This window comes from Buceros rhinoceros, unplaced genomic scaffold (genome assembly GCF_000710305.1).
Source record: "Buceros rhinoceros silvestris isolate BGI_N320 unplaced genomic scaffold, ASM71030v1 scaffold39389, whole genome shotgun sequence".
Classification (NCBI taxonomy): domain Eukaryota; kingdom Metazoa; phylum Chordata; class Aves; order Bucerotiformes; family Bucerotidae; genus Buceros; species Buceros rhinoceros.
In genome coordinates, this window is record NW_010430443.1 from 12,593 (window position 1) to 19,195 (window position 6,603).

General features: G+C 45.7%; 1 long non-coding RNA gene across 1 annotated transcript; it reads right to left on the reverse strand.

Moving 5' to 3' along the window:
• Positions 1-5,393: 5,393 nt before the first annotated feature.
• On the reverse strand, positions 5,394-6,386 carry LOC104499530. Its single transcript, XR_727836.1, has 2 exons — positions 6,248-6,386; positions 5,394-6,143 (listed from the first exon to the last, which is right to left on the reverse strand). It is a non-coding gene; the product is annotated as an uncharacterized LOC104499530 (long non-coding RNA).
• Positions 6,387-6,603: the final 217 nt, after the last annotated feature.

The following is a 6,603-nucleotide window of genomic DNA, read 5'->3' on the forward strand; positions in this document are numbered from 1 at the left end:
CTGCCCCCATCAGCGGGAAAATGAGTCCCTAACCTTTGCTGAGGAAACTAAAATGATGATGACCCATTAGCACACGCTGTCCATCAAGCTCTGACGGATTTCCTCTACCGCAGACGTCTTTTATTGTATTAGCAGTAAGCGCACTACACAAGCCCTGTAAGCTCGGAGAAATGAACTCATGCTTAACCACGCGGTGGTAATGAGACCACAGCACTGAAGGGATGCTGGCATTTTTGCTGTGCTTTATAGGACCAGAGAAATACAGAATGTGTCCATCCCCAGAAACGGCAGCAAAAACACCTCTGAAAAATCCTCCTCGCAGCCACACAGTCGGCGACACCAGAGCCCAAACCACATGTGCCATGGGGATTTTTGACCCACAAAGGCTGAGTGCCAGATCCCCTGTTGTCCTGCTGAGGCCTCACTCCTCTTACTACAAACCTCATGAGGGAAGTCCTTTTTTCCACTTTGGAGCTAGAAAAGAACAGATAAAACAGCCCAAACCCAAATTCACCAACCTGCTCTTCACCAGCACTAATCCCCTACCTCTGTCACTGTGTGCTAGGTTACATGGATTTTAAGCTTTGTTACTAATTGTTATTCCAATTCAGCAATAAGATCATTAAAGGAGCCACAAGGCATTTTAAAATTTCTTTTAAATCCAGAGTTATGTTATTTTTGCTTTCATCAATCAGCAATCCAGCCTACACTCAAACCAAAGTAGAGGCACCAACATAAAGACAGGGATAGGCAAGAAGGGGATAATTAAAGAGCAACTGAACAGTCACCATTACTGTACACACACTTGTGCCTGTCTATTAGAGAAAAGCCAACACAGGTCCTGAAACAGCAGCAAACATCTAGGTTTTTTAATGCATCAGCAGAACAGCTCACTGAATTACAGCTTGGCAAGCCTCTAGCGAGCAGTCAGGGGAGGTAGCTGTCACCACGGTCCAACGAGAACTCTGTTATTAGCGAACACACTTCAGGTACCGAGTAAGCTGGTTTAGCTTTCACATCCTGGGCTGATGTGTGATGGCTAGAAATCAGAAGAAAACTCATATTTCTGTACAATCCGAGTACGTCTGTTATGAGAGCTTCTTGTGCAGAATCAGAATCCTACATTGCCTTTTTCCAGTCTCCTTTCAAAGTCAAATAGTCTGTTTTAAACCACTGCTCATACCTCACATGCAGCTACTTGCTTTAAAGGCCTGAAAGGAATCTGAGGAAGACACACATGAGACCACAGCACATCTGAAAACATGAGAAAACTGCACCATCACCTTCACCTGAAAGGGGAACGTGGTGGAAACTCCAAGCAAGCACCTCAGGCTTAGATTACAGCAAGGGTCCCAGCACAGGTATCAGTCGTAAAATTATCATTGTGTGTAAAAAACAGCTCACATGAGTGAGAAAGCTGTTCAGCTTCTCCTAGTGTCGGTTCTTCCCCTGCAGAGCCAGAGTAACTCTCACAATCAGTGCCAGAGCCTTCCTCTAAAGCTCAGTGAGAAGAAAGGCAGAGCCAAAGGCTTGGGGCTTTAGGGAATGAAACCATAAAAGGCGCTAAGCCCCCTTCAAAGCTAGGAATGGCATACAAAGCGAGTTAAACGAGCCCTACACTTCATTAGCTGGATGGGATGGATCTGGGACACGTGTTGATGGGATCCTGGTGCATGTCAGAAAGAAAAAAAAAAAAACCAAACAACCTCCCCTTAGCAGGTGTTACAAAACCATCTCTTTGCTCCATGGCTTTTACCGGCAGTTTCCTGATCACCCTTTACAGACAAACCACTCCTCCTGCCAGCACAGGGCTGGCTGATGCGCACCCAGAGGCAGGCGTCCAGCGAAGGCAGGCAGGCAAGCAGAGATGGAGCCAGCCCAGGTGGGAGCAGCGTGGCAGACAAGGCAGGAGCAGCCGCACGGGCTGGGGGAAGCGTGTCACCGGACCCCCCACAGCCTGCAGCTGGAGCCGCTGCCCTGTCCTTCGCCACATGGCTGTGCGCACTTGGTAAGCCTGAGACCAGCCGGAGAATCTGGTCGGTCCCTTGGGGAGACGCAGCTGTATTTTCATACAGGCAACATCGCATTTTCAGGCAGCAGCGCTCATATTTCTATGCTCTGAAACATACCTTAAGCGCTTCTAATTTTAGCTGAGCTTTTAAACAATGCCTGGGTATTCGAGCTGCAGCCATCTCACATGAAAATCTGCCTTTTAGTCAAGTGTGTACGGAACAGACCTCCTGCAGAGCTGCATGGCACCTGCAGAGGAGGCGGCGGCGGCAGAAGACTTCAGAAGTTCTCTTGCAAATGTGACCTGTAAATTTTAAACGTTAAAAGTGACTGGTGAAAATAAGATGCAATTGTTTTGTGCTCCCTCTTCGTGATTACTAAAGAGAGCTTTCAAAGGTTGTGCTGTCTGGGGTTTTCAGGGAGGCGGGCAAGAAGGAACTTAATTAATTCATAATTCACAAGTGTGAAGTCATTTAGATTTCTTCTGAATCTCCTACTAGACAATTGAGAACATCTTTGATTTTAAACCACAGAGTCTGCCTCAAATGTACCGGATCAGGGGAAACTACTCCCACAAATGGTGTTATGTGGGATCCTTCCAGCATTGTAGTATCCTGAGAATAACTACATTAAAAAATTCCATTTATTTTAATTTCTTTGTCACTTGCATTGTAACAAACTCCATATTCCCAGATTTGCCCATAACACTTCAAGCTCGGTTTTTGAAATGGCTTTTGGTCTATACCGCTGTTCCTCTATACATAAATCATATTCCTGAAAAGCTCCAAGAACCTACTACCTTTTGAAACCGTGGTTCAGCAAGTACCCAATGGCTGGGCATCAGCCAGAGCAGAGTCTGCAGATTAAGAAATCAGTGATTTGCTGAAGTATCTCCCTGAATCAGGATTTAAATCCCCCCTCTCCTCCCAGACCCGCTTTTGTCAGGCCTCCAGGAAATCAGAGAGTTCAGCGCACTCAGGCAGGAAAGCCAGTGGTGATCCACCTTACTGAGGACACAGAGCAAGCTCCGCACTGCTGCTGCTGCTGGACTCTGGCCAGCCACAACACAGCGGCTCGGGTTCGGTTGCGCGAGGGGATGAAATTGTGATGCTCAGGAATTTCCTTAGTTAAGGGTGCTGCTGGACTCGGCCCAGCCACAACACAGCGGCTCGGGTTCGGTTGCGCGAGGGGATGAAATTGTGATGCTCAGGAATTTCCTTAGTTAAATCAGCTCCACTCACAAAAGTTGATTGCCAACACAAGGGTGTTTCAGATCCTTCATGCAGAGGTCAAGGAGCTGGGTACTTTCAGGCCCAGCATTAAGCCCAGCACTTGCAGGTAGCGACCTGAAGCTTTCCAATCTTCCCTTGACAGAGCACACAATTTCACCAGGAGCAACCCGCAGAGCCTCTCTCTCCTTTCACATCTGCTGCAGTATCGGGACTGTGGAAAATGGCCCAGGTGTCTGTGGGGATACAGTCCACCGCCACTCCATGGAGGACTTGTTACTCCAGAAGGTGACCAGATATTATCCTACAGGTTCAGAAGAGGCAGCTGCCTCTTCCAATAGCAAATCAAAACCCATCCTCAGCTGGAACAAGCTGAGATAAACCAGCAGAAGACTTTTAAAAGCTGCCTAATAAGGCTAATTAGGTTTCTTTTCTACTTCTACAACAGCAGTAACAGATGCTTCTTCCTGGGTCTGGGTGCAACACCTTGTCACCCTTGTTAGGCTACATATCTGAATTACAGAAAAGAGCTTTAAGAGAAGAATTGGAGGCTGTTTTCCTTTAAGTCGGAACAACTTCAGCTGAGCAGTGCAAGACAATCAGCAAGTCCTCTAGGAAAACCAGAAAAACTCGGTATTTCTGATAATTGCAGGACTAAAAGTGTCGCTTAAAAATGTTCTGGGAAAAGCTGGCAGAGTGCAATACAACCTAAAGAATGGCAGATGGGAATATGGTTCACCACTTTCAAAGGCTATTTTCATAGATCTGACAGATGTATTCAGACATACAGAAAAAATTATGATAAATGCTAGTTTACAGCACAAGGCTTTCAAGCTATTTGCATGTAAGACTTACTATTCTGACTAAGTGTAATAGCCAGCCTCTAGTCAATGCAAGTTTTCTATTTAAAAGAGAGTTGCCAAGTAAGGCTAAACCAATGACAATGCCCAGCTACCTTACTGTTTTGCTTTTAGTACCAGTATGAGCATACAGGAATACAGGAATTAGTTTGTAATGTAACAGTTTTTTAAGGATCCTAAAAAAGAAAAAGGCACTGGAAAGTCGTGTTAGCAAATGCAAACCCTGAATTACCTACTTTCCAATAGCACCAGCTGAGAAAGGCAATTTCTCAGGAGAAAAGCAGCCTGCGCTAGGCAGCATTACAAATTTTCCCAAAACTGGGAAATCCCCCGGCATCTCTCAGAATCGTCCTAGGACTGAACACAAGGTTAGCAGAAATGCCTAAACTCACGTGGGTTCCATTATACACCACTTACTGTAACCTACTTTTTAGTATTCAGCGCTTTGGTATCAATAATGCATAATGTCTAAAGTAGTTCAACCCAAAGAACGGTCACAGGAACGTAAATACGGGTCTTGAACAAGGGCCAGCCGAAGCGTGGTGTCACTGCTGAGTTTGCCTTGTGCCCCTGTGCAGGAGGGCAGCAGGAGAGTCACTGGAGCTTTCCAGAAGCAAGGGACCTACCCCCTCTGCAGAGGGAGGGCTGGTGGCCAGAGAGAATCAAAGCAACACCAGTTGCCTGCTGGTGCGAGCAAGCAGCTCCTCAGCCTCCCTCACCCTGGGCCCATCTCCTCTGGTACACGGCTCAACAGCACCCTGCTCCGCTGCCTGACCCAACCGCGCACACACCAGCCACACCGAACCGCAGGAGGCAACAGCCTGCGTCCCCAGCCCAGCTTGTGTTACCTCTGCTCCCACCTTGACTCGTTACTAAGTGTGCAGTGAACAAGCCTACATCAGGGTTTTGGTTTTTTTTTTTTCTTTCCCCTGAGAGGCTGTTCGCTCTTTGCCGGATAAATTATTTACTGTGAAAGGAATTAAGGCGGCCAGTAGGGAAGAGCAAATTAGAGCACGGGAGTTCATGAGACAGGGCTGCTACGAGACAGAGTTTCAGCTTTCACATGTATTCTCCACTCAGCGGCTCGGGCAGCTTTATGGCCAACCCAGATTAGGACAAGAACCAGCGTACAGAGACTCCAAAGCTCAATCCTTTAGCCAGAATGTTCTACCGTCTATTCTCACTTCCTCCCCTGCTTCTCCCGATTGGTGACAGTTTGCATTTCACACCCTTGGTGATTAGTGTGGGCATTCAGAAAGCACACTAGAAACAACAGAACTGGAAAACCCCTTAAAGTTTTTCACAACAAAATTTATTAGAAGAATAGTGGTTTTGAAAAGTCTAGCATCCAGTGAAAACTACCATACACAACGTTACAGCTGGGAATGTGTTTCCAAAATGACATGGTCAAATAATACAATGGAGCCATTAAGTCTTACACATGCACAACAAGAGAATTAGCGCTTTGACATACAATGCAAAAAATAAATGGACCACATGAAATAAAAATTTTAAAGTACTTATCACATACATTAAGACACAGCTTATTTAGTCCAGTCAAAAAATCAGAACTGCATTAAAAAAATTAATGTAGTGCAATCAAACCAAAAACCTTAATTTGTGATCATAAGTGCTCTACTACATAAAACATTGATCATAGCAAGGAACAAAAAATTCAAATCACACAGTACAAAAAAAAATCTGTAAATAAATATAAACTACAGTACAAGAGAAATATTAAATTATACAATTCCGTCAAACTGTAAACAGTATATTGAAATGAGGTCCATAAGAGTAAAGGGGGGGGGTTCCTGTTTCTTTTTCCCATGACACTTGAACTTCTAGAGGTCAGAGAGAAATGCCATTTTCCATACTCTTCAAAGACTATGGGTTACATAAATAGAAAGAGAAGACTTTTTAGATGTAAAGTGTCAAATAATAAAGCAGAGGTGCCGCTGACTGCCAACAGGTCTCTGTGAGCGCAGACCAGCGGATGGGACTTTCAAGCCGGCCTCCTCGCGAGTGCTGCCCCTCACCACAGCTGCTAAGTGCCAACACATTCCTAACTAGCGCCCACCATCGGAGAGGAGACACCTGCTGAGGGGCTGGCCCTAGCCTTTAGGTGGAAGCGACTACGCATGCCCTTACCGACTGGGACCTCTGCTGATTATCTGACAGGTTTACATGCTCGTCACACAAACACCAACTTTGGCAGAACAATTACTCATAAACTCAAAGCACTCCCGGCCCATTGGTTTCCATCACAGTGGCCAGTGCACAGAATTCTCTAAGGACATTGCATAACTAGAGTGTAGAGGTCAGACAGCCAAGGACCCGTGCTTGAGGTTAGAAGTAGTTATGGTGAGAGAGAAGCAAGAGCCACGTTAAGAAGCTGCCTCTGCCGTCGGCAGAAGCAGTTGGGAATGTATTTCATTTTTAGCTGCGCTGGCTAGTAGTGGCATTTTAAAATATATAAGTTTAAGATAACATATATACTATATATG